The sequence below is a fragment of the Pleurodeles waltl genome, chromosome 1_2, assembly GCF_031143425.1.
Source record: "Pleurodeles waltl isolate 20211129_DDA chromosome 1_2, aPleWal1.hap1.20221129, whole genome shotgun sequence".
NCBI lineage: Eukaryota > Metazoa > Chordata > Amphibia > Caudata > Salamandridae > Pleurodeles > Pleurodeles waltl.
The window spans coordinates 1027907280-1027935006 of record NC_090437.1 but is presented as its reverse complement, the minus strand read 5'-3'; the positions used below and the strand labels follow the sequence as shown (position 1 = coordinate 1027935006).

The 27727-nt window shown below is 44.4% G+C and overlaps 1 protein-coding gene across 2 annotated transcripts in view; it reads left to right on the top strand.

Moving 5' to 3' along the window:
* Positions 1-2497: 2497 nt before the first annotated feature.
* KLF3 (KLF transcription factor 3) overlaps positions 2498-27727 on the top strand; it is a 68560-nt gene continuing 43330 nt past the window's right edge. The window contains exon 1 of one of the 2 annotated variants that reach the window (XM_069202106.1): positions 2498-2616. The gene's annotated coding sequence lies outside the window, so the exon portion shown is untranslated. Of the gene's footprint in view, positions 2617-9741; positions 10105-27727 lie in introns of those variants that run through there. The other variant, XM_069202107.1, reaches the window with a different exon arrangement.

The window sequence follows — 27727 nt, the reverse complement described above, 5'->3', positions numbered from 1 at the left end:
ACGGAAGACATAAGACATGTATTCAAAAAGAAGATATATTAAGACACATCTTTAGACCAATTATGCACCTCCTAACACAGCAAAGATGCTATGAGTCGATCTTACAAATTGGTCCAATCGATGATAGAGAAGTTGACATTTTGGTCTTTTTAATAGTCACAAAAACCATCCTGAGAACTAATGTATTAGCATGGAATAAATCTTGTGTCACTGCTGAAAGGAACAAATCAGCAACAACCTAGAATAAAACATACAAAATTAATATAATATAGTGACCCACCCAATATTAAGAACTCAAACCCATCAAACTTGATCCTCACTGAAATACATTTGACTCTGGTCATTTATTTTATCTACTACACACAGTAATCCACTTGACCAGCATCCTAATCAAAAGAATATTTACATAAATAACCATAATTCTATATGATACATAAAGGAACTAAAAAGGTCAACAAACAATTTGCATTAGCAAATTCATGTTTCCTTCATAGATACAAATAAATAAAAAAAGATTAGGTTACTTAACAATTTAATTTAACATTATCCTAACCTAAACAATCAAGTATGAATCCACTGAAGTCACTTATAATCAAATTGCCATAGACAATTAATTACTCAAGCAAATCATCTACTTGTAATATTTTGACACATTACATCAATATTAATTTTAAAAAGCCATGCAGAGAAATAAAGCAAACTGGATTTGCAAGCCTCTCTTTTCTTCTTTCTCAAAAGGGTATATCTCTGACATTGAGGTCATTTTCCCTACATTTCAGTGGGCAAGACCAGTGTGGTTTATCCATTAAAATAACTCTACTAATGGGTGGAGGACTAATTTGTAACAAGACGGGAATCGGGGACTCTTATGGAACATGTAACATAACACATGAAATGCCATTATGAAGGAAGTCACTGAGAATCTGAGAGCATACAAACGATATATTAGACTTTAGGGAAAGTAGAATTTCTATTGAGACACTTGAAGGAGTTTTAACCTAAATGACAAAGGATAAGATATTCCTACATTAATTTACTTCTGAAAATCTAAGGTCCGCACCACATATGTCTGAGTATGAGTTTTGAGCGGCGCCATGATCTTTTTTTTCATGTTTATTATTGAGCTGAAGCAGCAATATCATTTTAGCAGCAAATTATATACCTACCAGCAATACACCAATACCAGTTTTAATTAATAATAGATTACATATTCAAGAAAATGTATTTGTAATTGATAACCCCCATGGCCCTCTTGTTTACGATGACCTTCAAGAGCTACTGTGCATGTAGGGTATGTAAAGCTGTTGCTTACGCATGGCATGTAAAAGCAAACTCCCACCCCACCCACAATGCCGTCTTAACAAACACATATGCGGAGCCCAAGCAGACTCATTCCAATTGACGAAGACTACAAAATCATTGTATGCTAGATTTCAAAAGGTGAATGAGCAATAAAGATACCTTTAGATTTTGTGTTTTATATTGTCAAATTTGAAAAAGTGTGAGGATTTGGTAAATAAAGTGAAGTCTGTACAATCGTGGCTGGTTACAGGGAGTGTGGAAGGAAGGGCTGTAAGGTGTAATTTTGTAAGGGAAAACAATTTAATTATCTGTAAATGAATTGCAGGAAATATTTCACAGTATATCAACAGTCAGGAAAGCACACAATATGCACATTTTTGTAATTATGAAATGTGATTGAAAGAAACGTTTAACAGGGTCAAAAAAATACACTTAGTGATGTGCAAATGAAACATTTGCTGAAATCCAATTTCCAAATAAACTGTATGCCTGTGCAAATATAGTAGCCATTTCAATAGTGTACTGTCTGTAGTCAGCCGCACACTAACACACCATTCTTTAGTAATGGATTTATGACAGTATGGTCCAAAATCCATCATCAGCTACAGCCCTACCGCTCCACTGCAACGCTTGCTACACTTGTTCTTTATGTGACGCTTTCATTTTTCACAATTCCTATGACTTGAATGATGCGCTGTTGTTGACAGCACCCCAATTGTGTAAACTGTTTTAGCAGCACTGCTACCGGCCGGCCCTTGTTCCACCTTCCCGACTAGCACGCGTAGTGGGCAGGCAGGTACCCTGGAAACTGGGCCCGTTGGGCAGAAGGCGCCTGGCTCCTCCGAAGCCTTTTCACCCCCAGCAGCGCTGCGATTGACAGAGAAGCTCGCCTCTGCCCGTTGTGTGGAGTTGCCAGTGTCAGACTCAGGACTTTCCCACGATTAGTCTCTCCGATACTCTGCCTCGCCGCAGACAGGACAGCAGCGGGTAAACAGCTCTCTAACGCAACCCAAGCCGAAAAAAAAAAAAGTCGGACCACACGCGGCTGAGGTATCACTTCCGGGGTCAGAGGGCCTCTTCTGGGCGGAGGAACGGGCCATCCTTTTGGGACGGAGCCGTTCTTTCTAACCAATCACTGTGTTAATGGGGTGGCTCCGCCAGCCAGGCCCGCCCAGGGCCGTCCCTTGCTTGTCTATCGGTATAAACTAGCTTACCGAGTGCCTCTCTCGGTCTTCACTTTTTTAAGTCGTTTAAAGTCGAAACCAAGGCAGAGGCAGTTTGGATTTTTAAAGATCCTACGTCGGGAGGCGGGAGGTAAGGCCCACACCTCCCGCCTAAAGGGGGAGGTTCAGCATATGTGCTATGATAGTGGCTTTTATTTAGGGGCTGCTGGCAGCGGGGTATTGAGTTTGTACGTGTGAAAAGTACCCCCTCCCACGGAGGGCACGCACTCCATACACAGTTTGTAAATCTTAGCCATGCCCTTACCTGCGCCAGATACACAGCTCTGTTCTTAAGGGCAGTTTCAGAGGGCATGTGATTCATAGTGCAAGTGAACCTGTTCTGATGCTTTTCGTTGAAGTTTACATGCTTGCATTGGATGTTGAACGGCATCCCGATGCCTTGTAAAGAGTGTAGTCTTGTGCACATGGAACTGCTTCTCTGGTAGATGTTGGATTCTTTTTGAGTGTTTTCCCACTCCTTTGCAAAATACCCGTTAAATGATTTAAGTGGATTAAAGGTTAACTTCGTGAAGTGCTTCTCATATTTCAGATAGTTTATCATGTCACCGAAACTAACCTCTCGCAGTGACACCGGAGTGTGATGCCCACATAAATATAGGTATATCCTTGATGTATACTTGTCTACATTCGTCCATTTCAGGCCTCCCCTACCCTCCATCCGTTTACATTTGTGTTTTGGCTCTTGACTAATAGCATTGTGTTTTTTGCTTTTGTTTTACATACTGAAAATATGCACTGTAAGAAGCTTTGGCAGTATAACTAGACGCAAATGTTCGCAATACATTAATGCTGAAAAAGGTCAAGTAACAGGGTTTGGCATTTATGCACACGTTTCTGTATTTATTTTCCGGCTGTCTGTCCATCCTGTTGTTAATAGTTTGCAATTCATGATCCTACGTACATTTCATGTTATAACAATCCAAATACTCACAGAAGCAGGTTATTTTGTGAAAAATAATTTGTATAGTGTCCCAAAAGTCTCCTACACAAATGAACTCTTTGATATTTGTATTAGTGGCAATTGTAAATAGTTTTGATGCTACTCTCTATATGGCCAGGCTGAGAGTGCCCATAACCCAGATTAATCAAACGTACTGTATCATCCTTTTAGCGTCAAAGGAAGAGTTGACGCTGCAAACATTCATTCGAACGTGTGCCTTGGGGGTCGTCAGTCATTTTACTTACATTGGTTTCCGTTGTCTATTGATGCTAGAGTTCATGTGTGAGTTTTTATTTCAAATTTCATTTACGCTAATAAAGTACTGGGTAAATTACATAGCCCAGATTTGTGAAGTGGTATAACACTAGCTGCGACTGCTAATCTGAACCAGCTCTAAGAGGGCTGCCCTGTACGGCCAGCCTATGGGCAAGCTTTTAACCTTGAATGAAGAGTTTCACTGTCACACAGCGCTACGTGTTGCATGTTTTATTGTACTGATGTATACTTCTACTCTGTTGCTTCTCATCGGTATAGAGTCTCTTAGGCCTTAGGGAAAATATTGACTTTGCCGTTGTAAAAAAAAATAGTCCAAGCGATATAGAAAATATAGTCCTGTTTTCCGTATGTAAGGAAACAATGGGGTGAATGTTTTCGAATAATGTATTGAAGCCTTTTGTTACTGTAACAAGAAGTGCGTTGTGCCATGTTTTCATATTGTTAGTCAAAAAAGGTGTCCAAGCCTAGAGTGTTGCGATTCTTAGGTTAAAACAAGTTTCTTACATATATTAAAACAGTCAGAGCTTTGGTTGCTAGCTTTCAGCATCACAGAGGTAGGCAGCCCAAAACTATGCACTGTTCCATATTATCCTCGGTTATTAGCGTATTCACCTGTATAAAGTCCTAATTGCAATCAGTCTCGCAGATTTGGAGGCCCTTTTTAATCATATAAAATTGATTCTGCGCAGTAAAGGGCGGGCAATGAAATTTGACCTAGTGCTTGCCACGTTGTAGTTTGAAAAAGATAAAGCAATGTCTTTCGGCTTCCGAACAGGGGCTCTGGAGAGTGGAACACTTTATTGGGCCACAATAAACAGTATATGCTCAGATAATTTCACCGGCCTTTAACACTTGTATTCTCTGAGAAGGCAGATGATGCGATAAACTGGAAGCTGAGGTAAAATGCGGTGACTCATGGTTTTAAAACAGAAAATTGAGGACACTCTATTTCCAGAAATGTGCCTGTCAGTGCACCGGTACACAGGGCAGGTCTGGCATATGAAGGCGGTGGTTTAATTCACACCCAGAAAGCACACGGCCCCTCCCTGAGGCTGCTGTTGTTGTGGGAGGAGGCCAGCTGCCCCGGGTCAGGGGAGGGCTGTGCACATGTTGCTCTGCTCTCCCCGACTGCAGCGCCGCTTCCTGCTCTTTGTCCCAAGCTGGGCCTGCGTCACGCATTCCTGGCGGCTGCACGCGCGCCTTCCTGTTTGGGACTGTTCTCTGCCAGGCCCTCGCCCTAGCCGTGCCCTTTGTCCCTGCCCAGCAACTCCCAATCCCCACCCGGAGAGCTATCTGCCGCCCCCGGCGCCTCCCAGCGCTCGTGATAGTTTAAGATAGGAGGTGCCTTACGAAATCAGTTAACCTTTTCCCCCTCCCCCGACTGCACTGGAAAAATAAAGCCTGCGTCTTTTCCACTTTAGAGAAGTGCGCACAGCATGTACAGTGCTGAGTCTTGTATAAGTTTACAAAAAACAATAGCGGTGCCAACCTTTACTTCTGTTCTTTCACATGGTAGGTCTGAGAGCGGAAACTTATCTGGTGTATTGGAATAATGAGAAACAGGATTGGACCTGTAGTGGTTGTTCTAGGGACATTTTGAGGATGAAAGCTAGAAAGCAACGGGGCTTGGAAGGAAGGGCAAAAGAGACGTAAGGGAAGGGAATGTGACGGCAGATGACAACATTTTCCCAAAGAGGTAGAGGCGGCACCTTCATAGCCAGGCTTAAGTTGTCAGACCTTCAAAATAGCCCACTAACTACCCCGTAAGTATAAAAAAAGCAGTGTGTGGAAACGTCACAAAACGTTTAATATGTACGGGAAGCGTTTGCCCCTTCTACCACCCTGGTTTCTTTCTTCTTGTGTCGTGGGGATTTCTCTTAATATTTTGACAGTCCTTCAGTCATTACTCTGCCATTTTGTATGCTCCTATCCCGCAAATAGTTAACTCTCTCTTATGTGTGCCTTCTGGTATCCGACGCCGCTTAGTGTTGGCCCTCACATCCGCGCCACTATGTGTCAAGCCAGCACCTCACAACACTCTATACGTCACGCATAGGCCCTTTTGTGTATGTTCGATGACCTGCCTTTCTTGAGCTAGCATTGTATTTATTACCCACCTCATGCCCATTTTCTGTTTTTCATCTTGGTGTCTTGTCTTTTTCGTACCTCTTACATGCCTAGCGAACTTCTGTCTCTTTCAAATAGTCGAACTTTTGCCCCTCATGCATACTCGGGCCTCTCCCCATCATCATATGCCAGATCTGGGTCTTCACATATCTGGGCCTCTGTGCTCTCCCATGTAATGCCTTCCGCCTCTTTAACGTGCATGTGAGTCTTTCACTGTCCAGGTGGGGCTTTTGTCAGTACCACTTTTGGTCTAGCTGTAACAGCGTCTGTCCATCTCATGTTTCTTTTGGCCAGTGCCCCATTGGCATGCCTTGTGCTCTTCCTTCGGCCGTGCCTTCGCCTCCATATTGCTAGACGATGTTGCCAGTGTATACTGTCGTGTGGTGTCCACTGCCCATTTGGCTTTGCCCTCTCACGTGCAGTGACCTTGGCTTATCTAACGCACATACTCATCTGTCTCACTCACCGGTTAAGTGTGGCTTTTGATTCTCTGTCATGCTTTGGTTACTTTTGTACAGTCCGCTAAAACTATAGCCTTCTCAGGCTTTTTCCTAGTAACATGCCATGGAATATGCGTTCCTGGTCGGTCTGAGGTATTCTGACCCGCAGACAGAGCTTCAAGTGGGATGAAATAATGGGGTGTTTCTATAAGGGTAGTGATCAATCTAATTGAGGGCCTGGTCCATACACATTAACTCGATTTCTGTGGTTCCCATAGTGTGCTACCTGGCTGCTATTGTGGAGCCTCTCTGAGCTTTCTTTTATTGCATGTACATATACAGGGAGTGCAGAATTATTAGGCAAGTTGTATTTTTGAGGATTAATTTTATTATTGAACAACAACCATGTTCTCAATGAACCCAAAAAACTCATTAATATCAAAGCTGAATATTTTTGGAAGTAGTTTTTAGTTTGTTTTTAGTTTTAGCTATGTTAGGGGGATATCTGTGTGTGCAGGTGACTATTACTGTGCATAATTATTAGGCAACTTAACAAAAAAAAATATATACCCATTTCAATTATTTATTATTACCAGTGAAACCAATATAACATCTCAACATTCACAAATATACATTTCTGACATTCAAAAACAAAACAAAAACAAATCAGTGACCAATATAGCCACCTTTCTTTGCAAGGACACTCAAAAGCCTGCCATCCATGGATTCTGTCAGTGTTTTGATCTGTTCACCATCAACATTGCGTGCAGCAGCAACCACAGCCTCCCAGACACTGTTCAGAGAGGTGTACTGTTTTCCCTCCTTGTAAATCTCACATTTGATGATGGACCACAGGTTCTCAATGGGGTTCAGATCAGGTGAACAAGGAGGCCATGTCATTAGATTTCCTTCTTTTATACCCTTTCTTGCCAGCCACGCTGTGGAGTACTTGGACGCGTGTGATGGAGCATTGTCCTGCATGAAAATCATGTTTTTCTTGAAGGATGCAGACTTCTTCCTGTACCACTGCTTGAAGAAGGTGTCTTCCAGGAACTGGCAGTAGGACTGGGAGTTGAGCTTGACTCCATCCTCAACCCGAAAAGGCCCCACAAGCTCATCTTTGATGATACCAGCCCAAACCAGTACTCCACCTCCACCTTGCTGGCGTCTGAGTCGGACTGGAGCTCTCTGCCCTTTACCAATCCAGCCACGGGCCCATCCATCTGGCCCATCAAGACTCACTCTCATTTCATCAGTCCATAAAACCTTAGAAAAATCAGTCTTGAGATATTTCTTGGCCCAGTCTTGACGTTTCAGCTTGTGTGTCTTGTTCAGTGGTGGTCGTCTTTCAGCCTTTCTTACCTTGGCCATGTCTCTGAGTATTGCACACCTTGTGCTTTTGGGCACTCCAGTGATGTTGCAGCTCTGAAATATGGCCAAACTGGTGGCAAGTGGCATCGTGGCAGCTGCACGCTTGACTTTTCTCAGTTCATGGGCAGTTATTTTGCGCCTTGGTTTTTCCACACGCTTCTTGCGACCCTGTTGACTATTTTGAATGAAACGCTTGATTGTTCGATGATCACGCTTCAGAAGCTTTGCAATTTTAAGAGTGCTGCATCCCTCTGCAAGATATCTCACTATTTTTTACTTTTCTGAGCCTGTCAAGTCCTTCTTTTGACCCATTTTGCCAAAGGAAAGGAAGTTGCCTAATAATTATGCACACCTGATATAGGGTGTTGATGTCATTAGACCACACCCCTTCTCATTACAGAGATGCACATCACCTAATATGCTTAATTGGTAGTAGGCTTTCGAGCCTATACAGCTTGGAGTAAGACAACATGCATAAAGAGGATGATGTGGTCAAAATACTCATTTGCCTAATAATTCTGCACTCCCTGTATAACACAATACGTGACATGTACCTAAAACTAGCCAGGGCTATTGGCTTTGTCAATGGTAGTTAGCTGTTTAAGATAAATTAGTAATAGCAATATTTTTGTTGTAAATAATTACAGGTGAAAATATTTCAATTCTGAGACTGAATTAAAGGGTGTGGAAGGAGTAGTGGTCTTCAGAGTGACTATCACTTCCGTTATGATCACTCTGTATTAGACATGTATGCCCCTTTTCTCTCCACATTTCCTCCCTCTGCATATCTTACTCTTCATCTATTTCTCTTCAGCACCATCTTTTTCACTCTCTGCTATAGGGACTTCCTCGCATCTCATTCACAACACATGACACACTCACTCACCAGAAAACATGGCAGTTTCTTTAAATGTCACCATATCAAGTGTATACCTCCATCTCACATTTGAGCAGAAGCACAATTGAAACAGAAATATGTGACCAATCTCTGTGTGCTATGCAGAGAGGCCAAGGATTGGTTGACCATGTATTCTGAACACCTTTCTGACCTACGATAGACTGTCAGAAACTCGCAGGGTCTTCAGCCTGAACACCAGACCTCTCACTCATGGGCCATTATAAACACCTGGAGACGACTCCTTTAAAAGTATGCACTATAGAAGAGTAATGTGCTACTCTGCAAAACATAAGAAAACAACACCCTGGAAATAGTTAACACGCTCACAGAATGCAAGATTAAGTGAAATATGGGAAATAAAAACAGGAACTAAATCGCTAACACGGATTCATTTAACTTTTTTTGCATTCACTAATGAGAAATCAGTCAGTGTTTACCAGTAAAGTTGAGGGCAAAGATATAGGGCCCGCAGTTTCAATGTCCATTTTTAGGTACCACCTGGTCCGAGACCCGGAGGAACCTGGCTCGCTTAAAGCCCTGCCCTCTGGCATGCTTGGGTCTCAGCCACGCTCACGTTTGGGCCCCCTTTCTCTCTTGCTGGTGAGATCTGTGGATTACACGCCCAATGATCTTCACTTGGGAAGTGACCTTAGTTGAAAAAAATCACGAGTTTCAGCCCAATAAAAAACAATGGTCGCGAATTGAACCAACTCTTTAAGTATAGAAACGACTAGAGACACTGTTTCCATTTTTTTTATCGAAGTTTAAAATACGTTGCAGCGATAGGAAACTTTGGAAACGTCGTCAGGGGTAGTCAAACGCTTAATAAATGCAATCTCGGGTTTTCAACATCACTAGGGCTCCGATGACATGCCAAGCCTTCCTGGTAGCTGGGTGTCTGACAAATACCAAGAACCGAGATCCGCCACAAGCCTGAGGCCACTGCTGCTGGAAGAAAAGGGTGAAAGGTGAGGCGCCCCGCCGCCCCCTCCCCCCACCTCGCCCCTCTCTCCGGCCTCTGCTGGGTCTGAGACGCCGGAGCTCTGTTGCTGGATTGTCCAGACAGAAGGCTCTTTACTCCCGAGTGCCTGGGAATAGCTTTGGAGGGGCTCGGAAGGAGCGGCGTGTGGGGGAGGGGGAGGGTATACCTCCATGGTGTTCGGAGGAAATGGCTCATCCCCTCCTGCCCGGGAGCACTGGGACCCAGATGCTATCGGCCTCTCACAATGCCTCCCTCCCCCCGCCGGTTTCCTGTGCAGCCAGGGGTGTGTGCAGAGGTGATAAGTGGCCTGGCAGATGTGTAGGTGGAGGCTGCACCCGGCGCTGGCAGCGGCTGCCAAGTCCAAATCTGCTGACCGGCTGGAAAGTAGCAGGGGCTGCCATAGAAACAGTATCAGGCGGCTCGCATGTGTGCAGTGTGCCTCTTGGCGTTACGCACACCGTGTCCTTCCCCTGGCGCGCCGGAGGAAGAGGCTTTCCTGGAAGAAACCGGCGCACACCTCGGTGGTAAGCATTCTTTTAAGCCCGTCCCACGTGGGCACGTTCCATTTAGAAGCTGGCAGCTGCCAATCTATTGTACCCCTGGACCGAAACGGCCGGCCATGGCATGGCATGGACAGCAAATGTTTATGGTGCGATCGCTATTACGCATTGATAAAATGAGGGTGTGAGGATTGTTTATGTTTTGAAACTTCTGAAGTGGTGACCATTCAGACACCATGAATTCTTTTTCGGTGGGAGGGAAGGGGTTGAAGGGGCGCCTCTCTAGTGTTCAGCCCAAAAGGAAGAACGAAAACACGAGATTACTACGGATGACACATCCCTTGAAGAGGCAGGTTTTATAAGTTTTTATGAGTGGGCATCTGATCCTTGGCAGGGTATTTCCAGATCATTGAATACTTGGAAAATTATTATTTTCTGGTCTTCTCTCCGTTTTCCATCACCTGATTTCCAGTCGGGCCATGTCAAGGCTTCTTGTACTGCTTTGATCCCAGTAACTGGACATTTTGTCTGACAGATATGGTGGCGTGTCAGTAATTAGTGTTCTGAAAATTGGACGCAAGTTTTGACAGATCAGACTAGAGTCGATCCTTCAACACCTGCTGTTTTCTTCCCAAATGTATTATTTGCACTCCGTGAACATGCAGCTTTATTTTTTGACTAAGGGCCATATGTAGAACACTTTTTCCCTTTGACACAGAATGGGTAAAAACCTTTGCTACATCTGGCCCTAAATACTTTAACAGTGATGCAAGTGCACTCTCTATTGCACACAGTGAGACCTCCACCCCAACTCGAGATCACGGTCTGCATGTAATGCCATGTCATATCCCCTGTTGTTTGCTGTATGTTATGGCATGTGCTATTGCCATTTTTATATATATTAGTCACAGGTGGAGCCAGATCATCGCCGAAGATGTTTTATTGGAGTAAGCGATGTACATTATGATATGGGGTCTGGTAGAGATCAGATTACAGACATCCGTATGCCATGGACTTGGGAACATGTAACAGGAACTGTATTACTCTGTGCAGTTGAATTTTTACATTACACGCAATTACTGTTTCAGGCACTCGATGAAGTGGTTGCCCAAAATCTCACATTTATTTTGTTAATTTCTTGAACGTGGATTAGAACCGAACTACCAAAGACTCAAATTAGAACCCGTTGGTTGTGTTTCAAGATCAGGATATTAGCCAGCAGAACACCCCATTGCCTTAAGTGCTGTCATTTCCTGGTACGTCACGAATTTCACGAATTTCAAACAAGGGATTTAAACTGAAGCAACCCTCATGTTTACATTTTTCATGACACATTCTTTATTATCTAATCATAAAACAAACTACACTCTTTAAAACACACAGAGTATTAGCAACATGCAACACGATACTGGAACTATGTTATCACATTTTTACTCAAAACTGGGTTTTAATAGACGCGCTTTGAGGGAAACAGGTGCAAAAGTAAAACAAGCATTGGCCAAAACAAGCACGAGTCAGTGTCTAGTTAAGTAACAATTGGGAGAGTGCTTCTGACGTTTGTGTGTGGCGCAATAATGTACTGTCCATTCCCCTTGACTAAGTGCATTTTGGACCCGGCCTATAATCTCTACGCACATCCTTTGGGATTCATTCCCAGCATTTTAAGTAACACCGTCTGTATTTTACAAAATGGATGGCTGAGGAATTACTCCGTCTGATTCATTCTCCCAGCCAAAAGAAACGTGTGTTTCTGCTCCTATTCCCGCAGAGTTGGGTTTGGAAGGCGATTGCTGTCATACCATTCGGAGTACTTCACTTGTTTTCCCAGTGCCAGATCTGCTCCCCTTGCTTGTCTGCGTTGTAATCCTGCACAGCATTGAAGGAGTCTGAGACACAGCCAGGCGGCAGTGGGCCCTGTAAAGGGGGGGTATTGTCTGCAGATGCTGACCGCTGCAGGTTGCTCTCTTTTGGTCTCATCGGCTTCCTCATAGCCTGAAGAACGATGCAGTCTTGGGAGCCTGGCTAGTCACCCTGTATACCCCCTCCCAGGGAAGAAACTCAGTGTACATCAGTTGACCTTCCCTGATCCTGTACACAGTAGTGTAACTAGTATAACTTCTCCAGGTGGTGCAGATACCAGTTTGCCCATGTCGTCAGTAGCATCTTTATCCATTTTTTAGGTCAAGCTTGCTACTGCCTGTTGCAAGACATATTGTGGCCTTATCAAGAACATAGTTGGGGTTGGAGCATGCCTGCCCATTTCTTACCATATGTTGACTTTGTCACTCTCAATTTCCTGCTTCATATTTGATGTTTTTGTCTTGTCAATTTTGTGTTTGTCCCTCTTATTGAACCTTGCCTCTTTACCATGCCTGGTTCTCATGCTCACTTTTTTTCTTTATGTGTTAGCACTCAGTGAGAGTACATGTTTACCATCTCTCTCCCTTGTATGATTCCCTTTCCCAAAACTGCACTCACCTGTTGATTCTTCTTCCCTCCCCTACATATTGCTAATCCTGCCTGCACACTTCTCTCTCACCCTTTGCTTCTCCTCACTGCCCCCACAAAACTCCATCACCTCCCCCATATTGCTTGCATGCCTGTCTGCATCTGCCGCTCTGGCTCTACCTTGTTCTCTGGCCTGTTGTTCCATCTCTCCACTTTACCCTCTGTGTTGCTTGCCCCGACCTGGATCCTTTTTCTGTTGCCCATAGCTTCTCCTCCCCCACGCCCTCCATGTTCCTATCTATACCTGTTGAAGGCTACCCCTCCCCCACACTCTGGCCTACATGTTGCTCAGCCTCACCATCGTGCAATAAAAAAAACTTTCTGGCCTCATTTTGTAGGCACACACTTAAAAATGATGCACGCATGTTAAATTGATGTGCACTGAGATTCTTTACCAAGAGAAGGCATACGGGGTGATTCCACCCAGGATTCCCTGTCATGGCTTCATGAAGGATCTATTACTTCATTTTGGCACGATCGCGGACGAGAACACTAAGATGGTGATGGATGAAATGTAATGGCTTTATTGTTTGAGTGGGGTATGTGTCAATATCAATAATCAATATAAGCTCCCCCAGGTAATCCTCCAACTAATCAATCAAAAATGAATCCACTCACGCATTATGGACTCATCAAACTACATCATGAAACGTGCAAAAGCTCTACTATTGCCACATGTAGAAAATATATAGATATAAATGTATTCTTCTTTTATAAACAAATCTAAAATAATATTTATCCAAAATATATATATATATATATATATATATATATACTATTATACTTCACAAGACAGAATAAACATAAATCTATAGGAGAATTAAAGAAAACAGACAAATTAATCAGTGTTTAAAAAATTCTTGTGTACCACATTACATCACTGTCTAGTTATTGGTCAATATATCATGTAAAATTGATCAGTACAATCACAGGTAAGATTATAGTTGGGTTTATTCCATCAAGCACTGGTGGGGTGCAATAATAGAATTATGTTGGAAGCTGAAAGCTGCTCCAGCGGGCACGCTGGCCACTCAGTACTGGTTGGAAATAGGGTCTCAGCATAATGACATGTCTTAGTGGCCAACTGTGCTTACAACTGAACTATTAAGCATAGGATCAAACACTGATTGTATGGCGTTCAAAAGAGTCACCAATAAGGCACTAAACCTGTACTCCTGGTCAATAGACAAAGCAGAGTTGTCCGGACAATGCCACGGATGAACAGTTGTCCAATCCTACACTACCTGGAGTACCCAACCATACTTAATGACTCACATCACAGACGCTGTTCATCTCCTATTTCATATTGGAGCCTTTCCATCTAAAGACCTGGTCCCTGTCTGGAAGTTAACTTGGCCAGACCTTCATTGCCACCTATGCGGCTTGTTCAAAGAAAGCATTTTAAATTTTTTGTGCATCTGCCCAGTGGTTGCTCATATGAGACAGAAACTGATATGTCCCTCTCTGAGAGCCTTACAAATCAGATCCTGTCGCCCGGCTGTGATGGCGCTTCTAAGCGGGCATAATATGCAGCTTGCCTGTAGAGCCACAAATTTCCTATTCCATGTCAGAGGGCTGCTTACCTAATAAACGCTGCACTCCAGTGATATATACCTTTTGACTTCAAAGGGAACTTTTCAATCTCCCCATTTGCAAATAAGTCATTTAAGGCGTATGGAGCATGGAACAGAAGTTGTTCCACACTGCACCTTAATGAATAAATGCTGTGCAATTTAACCCTTAGCTTTACTGGCAACCTTCTGATCTCGCCACCTGCTGACAGGTCATCTAAGGACTATGGTCAATGGAACATGAGTAGTACTATTTCGCACTTTGGTGATTGCTTAACGCTGTATTATTGCAAATTGTGATTTTATGTTTGAGGTTTTAAACTTTCGTTCTCCTACTTCACTTTAATAAGTGCTGTAGCTATAGTTATTTCTGTAAGGTTATTCATTATACTCGGGTTTTGGGGTTATGTATGAACACCTAGATTCGCCTCCTATTCCGCAATGCTCTTGAAAGACTTTTCCTGCAGGCACATTCTAAAGGTCACCAAATTGTAATATGGGTCTGTCTAAGCAGAAGTGTGATTCTGAAATCCCAGGACAGTTACGAACCTCGGCCCTATTTGGCTTTCATAGTAATCAGGTAATAGCAGCTGTCACTCGAAATGACTTTGGCCCTTTTTAGTTTCATTCGAATGTAGACACAATGTTCACTTTATTGATTGGAAGAATCTTGTGGTGTACGCATACGTTACATGGTATGTCCCCGGCCCGCCAATCCAATTATATCTATGCATAATGTTCACTTCTACGATCGTAGGCATTGTTTTCATATATTTATTTTATCTCACTGATATGTACTTTTTCATTTGCGGTGTGTTTATGCAATGATTTTTATTAATCTGAAATAAAGCATGACTTACTTACTGATCAGGTCAAGGAGGTTGTTTAATAAAAATTCATTGATGCATTTCAGTGTGAAGAGTTTGTATTATGAACCTTCTTCAGGGCATTCAATCTTTTTTCTCCCTTCAACTTGTACAACATACAAGCCGACAAATACATCATAGCGGTCTAATCTATCTCATGAAGGGGTGAATTTAACAGAGGGAAATGGTGCTCCTGTTAACATAGGAGCTTCTCAAATTTTAAACTTCGGTACTTCCGGCATTTGAAAAACAGGTCCACCAACGCCTCACTGATTGTAATAAGATGGCTCAGCAAAACTTACTAGTAAGGATGGCATGTAGCAATCCTTCATTAGTTCAGGCTTTCCAAGTGAACTAACTCCTATCAATCGGTAAATAAGATCGTCTGCAAGCGTAATTCTTATCCATCTTTATTATTAAAACCTCTGCCCCAGCAGTTTAATGATTTGGTGGACCCTCCACCTCTTTGATTAGTATGGCCATCAAAAAGAAATGCCAATAACGCCATGCTCCTTGGTAGCACTTTCATAGGTTATGTGTGTGATGTAGAAGGTGAGTTAATTTGTCATTATAACTGGTCCTCACAGATTAGGAACAAATGTTTTAGTAGATGAATCAATGCAATTTTAGAATATTTATCAAAACTAAAGTGCAAAGTATTTAAACAGTCAAGAATATTCATCTTTAAGCAGAAAAACAGGGGCTCTGTTAAAGTTGCTTCTTCCATTCATCTTTGTGAAAAACACATTTAGTAATGTAGAAATTGCCTACAACAAACTACAGAAGCCTTATCACACCACTTCCTATCTAAAGAGATGAAGTGCATGTGGATTGTGTGAAACTTTCTTCCACCCACCCGCACTTGACATTTCCTAGTGAAGAAACTAGTTCAATTTAAGATGTTCATAATCCTGTGGGCATGTGAATGTACTTCTCTAAGGCTTTCTGACTTAACACTTCTTGAAGACCCTCAACAGTCGAATAGAAATGCAATAACTGAGGAAAATATCTCCATCCCCGGCCATCACCCAATTGATTATTTGGAAGGCTAGATCCTAGTTTAAGACTTTAAGGCAATAAAGTATATCCAAATGATAAGCCATCGTTTGCAAAATTTCTTGGAACCCCAACTGGTCATCACTCGGTCAAGCAGCAGAAAACTTGAAGCATCTCAAAGTTTAATCGCAGCTCAAGGATATTAATTGGTGATGAACTTATCACCCAACTCATATTTCCTGTCTACCCCATTATGTATTGGTATTCACTGCTAAAAGATGTATCTTTTAGGGCAGCAGGAGCAGTGCTATGCCTGGATTTTTTAGACTCCCGAGTCAGAGGGTTTCATAAGTGTATCCTTGGCTTATCCCTCACCATAGCTGCTGTTGAACTACTTGAGTTTGGGAACATCTCTAGCCTGGTGCACTCTGCAGCACTAGAAAACTACACATTCACAAGGATCCCAATAAGCTTTCTCTAATACTTATTTATTAAATAGCTGTAAAGATACCCCCTAACAAGTGTAACCTGGCCTGTTGGGAAATTAGCAGCAATACATGTCCTGAAAAAGGATCATGCTCTGGAAAGTCCCACATGGCATCTGTTTGCCACGGTCTGCTGCCTAGCACAGTCCACGATGAACCCAAAATCCCTGTGCATTAGCGCCACAGAGCCTGAGAGCCACTGGCCTAAATGCAAGCTTAAAGCTGAGGCAGCAGAATTGATCCTCGCATATAAAGCAACCTTGGAGCATGAGTTTTTCTACATAGAAATGTCTCTTAAATGTACTCAGTTATTTTGTGTAGTGGTAGCTTTTCTCAGTTAAGAACCTCCTCTAGATACAGTCTTGTCCAATTGTAAATGAATTGGATACCTGTAAAAATAGTATCTGCCAGTTACTCCCCTTGATACTAGATTGTTGCCCTTGCTTTTCTTGTTATTTTATCCAAACAAAAAAAAAAAGTTTCTAGCCCAAACAGATCCACAGTTACTAAAAATGCCACACTGTGCACTACTGTTCAGCGGAAAGACCTTCACAAAGTTTTAATGTTCACCTTTCAGTTGCATATTGCTCTATTTAGGTGTTCAACTAGGTGTTCAACTAGTTCTAATATGGTGAAACCTTTGTCCATACAATGGTAACGTGTAAAAATGAAAAGTTAATGACCTGATACTATCACAAAATATACCGCATTATGCCTCATAATTTGAAGTTTCCTGGTGCATGATTTAGTAAACTCTGCCGCTTAAGTTGGTCACCCATTGCCGCATAATTCCAGTGGACCAGCTATTGACCAATTAAGCATCGTGAATTTAAAGGCAGGTCGGAGGCTTGGATATTGATGTTAACGTGTCCAGGCCTGTGAAGGGTAAAAAGAGGCCATTGAGTTTCAAACTACGACTGAGGGGTACTTTTCTGGCTGTAGGACAGGGAGTAAAGCAGGTTCTGACAGGGTGTTTTTTTCTAACGTATTCTCCTTTTCTTGAAGTAGTAAATATGTTGTTAAATACGAAGTTAATTAAACACATCCTAGTCAGCTAAACCTGGAAATCGTTGTCCACTCAGTAGAAATCCCGTAAAGCAGCCTCCGGCCAGGTGTAAGCACGGCCCATCATGTGGTCGCCCACGCTTTAGCACAGCTGCCGGGTCGCAGGGCGGCACGCTTTGGCACCAGAGCACCTTGGCACCTGCCCTTATTTGCATACAAGACTTCATCACTCCACTTACAGTTCCGCGGCGCGGGGAGTGGCCCGAAGCTTATCGAAAGCCGTGTCCTGTTTGGACATGTTCGAACACCTTGGCCGACGTCCACGCATGGAGCGCCTGGGTGGGGCAGGAAGAAAGTTAAACGACGTGTCTAGGGGTGGCGAGGGGGCCGAAGCGGGCGCCTCCTGCACCGCTGGGCACGATTTCAGGTTTCGATCCACCTCTTTGCACGAGCCCTTCAGACACTTTCATGCAGCATTAAAGCAACTTACTTCCTCTTGTGCGTTTCGTTTAAATGCACCTACCTCGTCTCCAGGTGGTAACTGCCCAGAACGGGCTACCATTTTTTTGAGATTTGCGAATGCTTTCGGTTTGTTTGTAGGGTGTTCATTAACTTAAACTAGAGTCCTTTCAGAGCAGCATGTCGAGCAATAGCAAAAATTAAATGTTGATTAATGAGCGTGTTTTCAGTGTTCGTTAGCGCAGCGCATTGCTGTTAATGTGGCCGTTTTCGCTGTTCCCCGTCTGTGATTTGGCACAGGGACACTGCATTGACCTGCGGGCATAGTCCGCCCACTTCTTCAGCCATACACTCGTGCGAGCGCTCCACCGTACCTGTCATACATTAACCACCTTAACTCCCCCCACCCCGCCTGTGCCCCCAAGTGTATTCCATGCACACTGGTGTGCAGTCGAATCCAAGGGCCAGATGTATCAAAGGGTTTTACCCATTCCGAGTCTATGGGAAAATGCTTTAGTACCAATGCCCCAAATGCAGTGCTCCCCATCCCTTCGCCCAATGTAAGCAGGCAATTTGTGTACCGCGATGTTATTCTGTGGTTTCACTGTGTTTAACATTTGCATTTACATCACCTCATAATGTTATCCACCTTTTTAATTTGCCTTTGTACCATATTTCTTAGCAAACAGCAAATCACGTTTGTGGCAAATAAACTACCTGATCATGTTTGTAGGGTCAGAATTTGAGTCCACAGTTGCCGTTTTAACGCCCTATCAGTCTCCTTCTGTGCCCTCCCACTTATATTTCACCTCCAGCCGCCTCACACCAACACCCGCTCCCCACCCCAAAAACTTGGTCCCACTCTGACAGAGCGAATGTGTGGGGGATTCAGGTGAGCTGGGGGAGTTGCAAGATGTTTGAGGTTCAGAGGCAAGTCACTACTTTGATGTAGCCAGCCAGGGATTGGCCTATGAAAAGCTGCCCCATCCCCTCCTAGTTAGTCTTCCCATCCCATTCCATACACAGGAGTAATTTGTCTGCTCCACGGAACATACCACCTACCTGAGGTAAAAATTCTTGCCCCGATATGGTGTCGATTACTCAGCACGCATAAAGAGCGAGGTACGCACCAAGACAGACTGAGAATACCAAAGAAACTCATAAGACAGAAAAAAAGTCACCATAACCAAAAACCTGGGAGGGAGAGACGGGCTCAGAAATGGAACAAGAAGACCTGGACTCGGAGTAATGAAGATTACCAATTAGTAATCTGGCATTACTTCCTTGTCCGTCTTCCCATCCGTTCCTTACACATGAGCCCATACCTAAGCTCATGGTGATTGATGCACAGAGAAACCAAGGATGATGCAAAAAACTTGATTTGTATTCTTTTTATTCCTTTCAAATGCAAAAAAACAGCATAAATCACAGACTATGTACAGCTAATAAAACATGAGCCCCAAAGTTTGAGGATGCAGCCAACCCCAACTGAATCCAGTAATGGGAAACAAAAGTGTTGGAAGAGGTCCATGTTGCAGTCTTACAAATATCACAAAGGGAAGCCCCCTTAAACATTGCCCAGGATGAGGAAACACTTCGAGTGGATCGCCCCTGGAGAGAAGATGGAAGGGAAAGGTGAGCAGCACACTTCACCAACCAAGTAGCACACTTCACCAGCCATGTCAAATTGGTCAACAAAGGCTTGAGACCCTTCCCAGAGAGACCATAGGTGACAACTTGCCAAAAAAAAACTGAAACGGTCCCGGTAGATGCGAAGGGGCATTCAACTATCCATAGAATGAAGAACCTCCTCCTCCGGAGAAGAAGGGTTTTGAAGGGAAACCAGAAGGCCAATATCTCCCAGTCGGTGGAAATCCGACAAGACCTTGTGCAGAAAAAATGGACTAATAAGCAAGATCACCTTGTCAGGACAGAAATGCTAAAAGGGGGGAGAAGCAAGCAAATCCCCAACCTCACCAACCCTACCACCAAAACAAAACCTTAGCAGAAAGAAACTTGAGGTCTACTGCAGAAAGAGGTTCAAATGGAGGACCTTTGAACACCTGAAGCACCAAGAGGACGCTGAAGCAAAAAACTACTCAAAAGGCAAACCACTGAGGGAGAGACAAAAGACATATCAGAACCTCTGAAGGCAAGAATGTAAGTCCACTTGGCATGAAGAGTAGAGACCGCCTGACCCCATTCAAAACCATTCCCTCAGAAAATCTAACGCCTGACAGGATCACAGGAAACAGAAGCAAATGTGTGGGCGATTCAGGTGAGCTGGGGAGGTGCAAGATGTTTGAGTTCAGAGGCAAGTCACTACTTAGAGCAACGGTACTCAAAGTACGGCCCGCGGGCCGCCAGCGGCCCCACGGACCTAGCTTGGCGGCCCGCGAGACACACACCAAACGCCACATCATAATGGCAGCAGTATGTAAACATAGAAGAGGGCCGCGGGAGCATGCTCCCGCAGCCCTCCTCTATGTTTACATACGGCGGCCATTGTTTATGGCGTTGCCCTGACGATCCTGGAAGCCAAAGCCCCATAAAAGTCAGCGCTTGCAGCTAACTTTTATGGGGCTTTGGTCGTCTGCTTCCTGTCACCGGCTCCACGCCTGCCTGCCTGCTGTTCCACATTTGTGGCATCTTTACAGTGCTTTGAGTCAGGTAAGGCTCTTTGGTTATTTATTTATTTGTTTTTAATGTAGTGTGTGTTACTGGGGTAGGCATGAGAGCAGATTGCGCTGTGTGTGTGCGCTGTGTGTGTGTGTGTTACTGGGGTAGGGGTGAGAGCAGATGGCGCTGTGTGTGTGCGCGCTGTGTGTGTTACTGGGGTAGGGGTGAGAGCAGATGGCGCTGTGTGTGTGTGCGCTGTGTGTGTTACTGGGGTAGGGGTGAGAGCAGATGGCGCTGTGTGTGTGCGCTGTGTGTGTGTGTTACTGGGGTGGGGTGAGAGCAGATGGCGCTGTGTGCAGATGGCGCAGTGTGTGTTACTGGGGTAGGGGTGAGAGCAGATGGCGCTGTGTGTGTTACTGGGGTAGGGGTGAGAGCAGATGGCGCTGTGTGTGTTACTGGGGTAGGGGTGGGAGCAGATGGCGCTGTGTGCAGATGGCGCAGTGTGTGTTACTGGGGTAGGGGTGAGAGCAGATGGCGCTGTGTGTGTTACTGGGGTAGGTGTGGGAGCAGATGGCGCTGTGTGCAGATGGCGCAGTGTGTGTTACTGGGATAGGGGTGAGAGCAGATGGCGCTGTGTGTGTTACTGGGGTAGGGGTGAGAGCAGATGGCGCTGTGTGTGTGCGCGCTGTGTGTGTTACTGGGGTAGGGGTGAGAGCAGATGGCGCTGTATGTGTGCGCGCTGTGTGTGTTACTGGGGTAGGGGTGAGAGCAGATGGCGCTGTATGTGTGCGCGCTGTGTGTGTTACTGGGGTAGGGGCATTGTTTTGAAAAAGGGGGTGGGGTGGTTGTTCCCCCTCTAAGCCCCGCCCCCTCTAAGCCCCGCCCCCCGCTGTCACTTCAGTGCGGCCCTCGGCCGCAAACCATACTGCAATTTTGGCCCCCGAGAAAAAGTTTGTGAGTACCCATGACTTAGAGGTAGCTAGCCAGAGACTGACTTGTGAAAAGCTGCCCAACTGTACACCAACAGCAGCAATGGAGGCAAATGTATTGCCCACCAGGGCACAGTCCGACCAAGGGCCTGCTCTCGGTCTACTGGTGCAATGAGTTGTGAGCAGGATGTTGGAGAAGTCTGTGCGCATTAACTGGCTGCTTTCTGTTAGTATCTTAATTTTCACGATTGTCTTGGAAGCACCACACTGCCAGCAGCTGAATGTTTCCATACATTACACTAGCTCGCTGAGCAGATCTGCTTCCGCATGGCAACAACATGCTGCCTAATCCAGTGCCCAGTACGTCTGTGACAAGCACAACTCATTTTAAAAGGTATTTTAAGCTAAAGTATTACCAGATCTAGTCTTTGCATGATGAAGTCCTTATTTTTTTGACCGCTGACAAAGTTTTCATTGGCAATATTTCTCTTTTCCTTGACACAGTTTGTGTAAGCAGCACTCTCACTGCTGCAACAGAGCAACCACTCATGAAAATAGTTGTTTTGGGTTAAATCATGCAAATACAGGTTTGATATCGAGAGGAAATCCAGGCAATATAATAGGTCAAATAGTGGAAGCCTTCACTTCCGGGATTCACGTGCAAAATCTGCTTATCTACTTGAAGAGTTCGAATGAACTTGCCCTTTCAGCCGCCACTGCAAAATTACTCAAGCTCATTAGTGTTGTCTTGACACACTTTTGTTGTAGTTCAAGGTACTACATTTTTACTGTGACAAGTTCCTCAATCTTTGCCCAGAAGCGCCTCCCCATTCATAACAGTCTGAAAAACAGGCGGAAGTAGAATTTGTCTGCTGGCACAGGGAAATCACCAAGAGAGTTAATGGGTTGTTTTTGGGGCACAATAAAAGCTAGTAGCAAAACTTGTAACTCTGAAGCAAGACTGTTGAATTTTAGTCACAATTTTCGCCACTTTAGAAAACTGTGATCATGCGTAAATTCACTCTTTTCATCAGTGTCTCACTTTCCTCCCGTGCCTAAATAAGGAACACTTGCAATGTGATTGTTAAAACATTGTTTAATGATGTCGATCTGTGCCTTCTAAATATGCACCAAAGCAATGTATACATTACCCTGCAGTGTATATGGTAGAATGTCGCTCCCCTCACATACCAACACTCACAGATACAACAGAAAACAATACCAACACTCACAGATACAAGAGAAAACAATACCAACACTCACAGATACAACAGAAAACAATACCAACACTCACAGATACAAGAGAAAACAATACCAACACTCACAGATACAACAGAAAACAATACCAACACTCACAGATACAAGAGAGAACATTAGAAAGCCCATTCACACCTACACGCACAACACAACTCCACCGCCACATAATTGGCAACAGTGTGCTGGCTAACAGTGCAACCCAACACAACCTATCATTTGATAGACAACTATAATTGGGAAAGTCATGCAGCTCACTATCGTTAAAACAACACACACCTCTATGATAGACCAATAGGAACTACATTGAGCTTTACACAGCCTATTCTCAGTGTTCCATTTACCTAACAAAAAGATGTGTGGCTACCATGACCCTAGTCGAACTGTGGTACTCCTCGAGGAGTGAGAGCGCAACTAAGCCCCACAAAGGGCAGAAATGCGTGGTACATATCTTGATAACAAGAAAAACAAAACAGATATTTATGAACAGGCTAGACATGCAGTTTTGTTTTTGCAAGCGCTCTATGAATCATGGTGAATGGACCACTTTGGAGAAAACCACAATCAAAGAGGTCAGGGGTTGGACCTTTGAAAGGCTGAGTCACTTGGATGAATATTAATTAATCGGTTTATTTTGCAGCGGTTTGATGAAGTTGCAATGTGTGTAAGTGTCAAAATGGATCAGTCACTTCCATTTGCTCCCTTTCTGTGATTGGACGTTGAACGATTGCGTTGATACAAGATAGTGTTTTGCAACTGTTGACCTTGATGTAGATCCGCCTTTCATTTGCACTGGTCTAGATTTGTGTCCTCAGAGACCCCGAATAAATCACGTTTTATCCCTATTCAGAATTTTAGTGTAGCTTGTCTATAAGTCTGTGTGAGCTTAGAGTCATGGGCAAGTGGACCCCATATCCACCAGCACTCGAGCTGGAATGAAGTAAGTGACGTTCCTCTCCATTTGCGTATCTAGGTTTGATGGATGCTACTGCTCTCACTTTAAATAACAATCTCTGCTAATGCAGTTCTTCCAATAGCACTTTATGCCTTAGAGAGGGCTCACTGTCGTAGGACAGGTGACATTCCTTTCAAGTTGTATTTTTAGTGTAATTACAATGGGCCATTTACACAGCACAGCGGCTAACACAACTGTTTTTTGGCCAATGTAGTCAAATGCTTCGTTAAAGGGACTATGCCTTGAATTTGTCACATGTTGTGTTTGTCATAGTAATGTTCTTTGCTTGACATTCTTGAAATCCCTTATTACTTTGTAATCCGATGTCAGTTTGGTGGTCTGCCTGTTTTTATGGGCGAGTGCAAAGCACTCCATCCATTCTGTAATCTCTCTTTGGGCTTCAAAACCACGCCCATGTCACGTCAGTCACTTACATTGGTTTGTGGGCTTGCCTTTTAAAATACACTTGCTTTCATTTGTGAAAGGCATGCATACGTCATGCCTTTTCCGGTGTTTACCCCACCTACACAGCACGAGTAAACGACTAAAAACATACGAGGCTCCATGTTTTCAGCCTGGAGTCCAGACTACTTTATCTGTTTATTTTCCAATCAATCAATCAGTCTATTTATAAAGCGCACTACATACCCGGGAGGGTTTCAAGTTGCTTGGGGGGGGGTGGTGCTGCTACTGCTCGAAGAGCCAGGTCTTGAGGTGTCTTCTGAAGGTGAACAGGTCCTGGATCTGTCTTAGGTCAGATGGGAGGGTGTTCCAGGTCTTGGCGGCGAGGTAGGAAAAAGATCTGCCGCCGGAGGATTTGCGCTGGATGCGGGGGATGGAGGCGAGGGCGAGGTTGGCCGAGCGGAGTTGTCAGGTGGGGGTGTAGAAGCTGAGTCTGTTGTTAAGGTAGGCTGGTCCGGTGTTGTGGAGTGCTTTGTGTGCGTGGGTGAGGAGTTTGAAAGTGATCCTCTTGTCGACGGGGAACCAGTGCAGGTCTCTTAGGTGGGGGGTGATGTGGCTGCGGCGGGGGATGTTAAGGATGAGTCGGGCGGAGGCGTTTTGGATGCGTTGGAGGCGTTGCAGGTGTTTGGACGGGATGCCTGCGTAGAGTACGTTGCCGTAGTCGAGCCTGCTGCTGACGAGGGCCTGAGTTACTGTTTTTCTTGTTTCGGTTGGGATCTATTTGTAGATTCTGCGAAGCATGCGGAGGGTGTTGTAGCAGGAGGAGGAGATGGCGTTGACCTGTTTTGACATTGAGAGGGATGAGTCGAGGATGAAGCCGAGGTTTTGTGCGTGGTCGGTTAGTGTCAGAGGGGTACCCAGCGAGGCTGGCCACCACGAGTCATCCCAGGTGGAGGGGGTGGGCCCAAGGATGAGAAACTCCATTTTGTCTGAGTTCAGTTTCAGCCGGCTGCTTCTCATCCAGTCGGCGACGGCCTTCATGCCCTCGTGGAGGTTGGTTTTGGCGGTGTGTGGGTCCTTGATGAGGGAGAGGATGAGTTGGGTGTCGTCGGCGTAGGAGATGATGTTGAGGTTGTGTTGACGGGCCACTTGTGCGAGGGGGGCCATGTAGATGTTGAACAGCGTCGGGCTGAGCCCTGGGGTACGCCGCATATGATGTTGGTGGCTTCGGACTGGAACGGGGGAGGTGGACTCTCTGGGTTCTTCCGGAGAGAAAGGATGTGGTCCAGTCGAGGGCTTGCTCTTGGATCCCTGCTTCGTGGAGGCAGATTTTCAGAGTGTGGTGGCAGACTGTGTCGAAGGCGGCTGATAGGTCTAGGAGGGTGAGGGCTAATTTTTCTCCATTGCTGAGTTGGCTTCTGATGTCATCTGTAGCGGCGAGGAGAGTGGACTCAGTGCTGTGGTTCCGTCTGAATCCGGACTGGGAGGGGTCGAGGATGTTGTTGTCTTCCAGGCAGCGCGATCGTACTGCATTTTACATAGTGCGATCATGCTCTGTTTTTTTCTTTTCAATGCTAATAGCTCTAGCTCGAGCAAATGCGAGACCCGCTTGCATTGAAAATGCTTGTTTTTTTTGCAGGCGTATCATTTTTTCTTAGCATACTAAATGAGACTGAATGCACAGAAATGTTCACAATTTGATGTATATAATCAAACTCACTCCTTCAGTCAGTTGTCTGTTTCTCCAACGGCCTTCTCATTTGTCTCTAAAGCCCACACGTGGTGCCCATAGTTGGTTTTATTTTACCTACTGCATTTTACAGTTGTCTCACAGTTACGCCCAGGTCTTCAGTGGCTCTCCCAGTTATCTTGTGGCTCAGTTCTCTTAACTGACAGCTCCTCCTGCCTGTCTCCCAGCTTCTTTCACTTGACTCGCAGCTTCTCTTCTAGCTCCTCTCACTCGCCCTCCAGCTCCACTTACTGCCTTGCAATGTCTTTGCTGACCTTGCAGCTCCTCTCGCTTGCCTCACAGCTCCTCTCGCTTCTCTCACCACTCGTTTCACTTTACTTGTAGCTTCTTCCACTTGCTTCACAGCTTCTCTCACACACTTTGCTTGTCACTCAAGGAAGGCTATCAGATTTTGCCTACACAATGGATATATTGAAGGCAAGGGTAAATAAAATCAAGTATCTATCTATTGCTGTCACTATTGCACTCCCCAGGCGAGGTGTTTTAGTGCATGCTTCTGAATAGTTGAATAATAACAAATTATCAAACAGGCTTTAAGAAAGGGCATGCCGCAAAGTATGGACTAATGGCATTAACTCTGATAGCACGTTCTGCTCTTATTGGCTGGGCAAGTCCGCAAGTCCACTACACGGTGCTTTTATAGACTTTGACAATGCTTTTGATCATCTGTCTAAATCCAGTTTGTGGTCAAAAGCGCCCAAATGGGTGCACCAAGTAATCTGACCCATTCCCCCATGCTATACCGTATTATGTAATGAGTAAAATAAAAATGTAGATCACACAATAGCAGACCAATGGAGAAGGAGGGTTGGCAGAAAGCTCCTGTAAAATTATATATTACACATATAATTTTAAGTGAAATCAAAAGGTCTTGAGTAACACCAGACCTATAAAGATACATTTTATGTCTTGTACAAACAAATTTCTTTGCAAAATGGTGTCACATTCAATTTACTAAAAGAACATTACACAATAAGTTACCAAATTAAAAGACCACACCAGTCTATGAATACAAGCCAGTTGCGCTAGAATTAATTTCCTCTGTTAAATTGAAATAAGCATTTTGGGCCCTGGTGAGTAAAGCCTGGCATATGTCAGTGCTGCGCCAGTTCAGGGACTATGATCCATTATCCCCAAACCTAACGTTTTTGTCAAGGGCAGGTCTGCCAGGTGGCCAGGTTTTGCGCACCCTGGCCCTATCCCACCCATGTAGTAAACCACTGCATGCTTATATCTTGTATATGCTTTTGCTCCCACTCTGTGTCCCCGTATGGGTGAAAGAAGTAAGCACTTCTGGTGTCATCAAACCCCAGCTCCCACTCACGTGGACAGCCCATATCAAATCTCGGAGAAGGGCCTTTTATGTCCTCTACAATGCAGAATTTGAATTATTCTCTGATAAGGGGATAGAACTCAAAATATACACATAAAACTCCTTTTGCGTGTGGACTGTTGCAAAGCTCAGAGGGGTCAGAAGTGGCTGCTATATGCTTGTGCTTTCACAGGTGCCTGATCGATCAGGTATCAGGTGGAGGTATGCATCAGGAAGGTGTTGTCTTAGCTTGGCTGTAGGTATGTCAAGGTATATCCTTCTTTCCACCTGAGGGTTGAGTTTAATTAGGCTGATACATATTGCTTTTTATAGTCTACATATGAAATAACCATCCACATTTTGTTTTCTTTTGTCTCTTGATCTGGTATGCTGGAAACCAGGGTGGATGGTATTGCCATAATCAAGGCGGGAGTTAACCAATTCATCAACAACTATAGGGTGATTTTTCTAAGGTTATTTATGGACGTATTTCTGTTGAGTAGTTTAATTTGCAAAAAGTGACTTTAACTACTGCT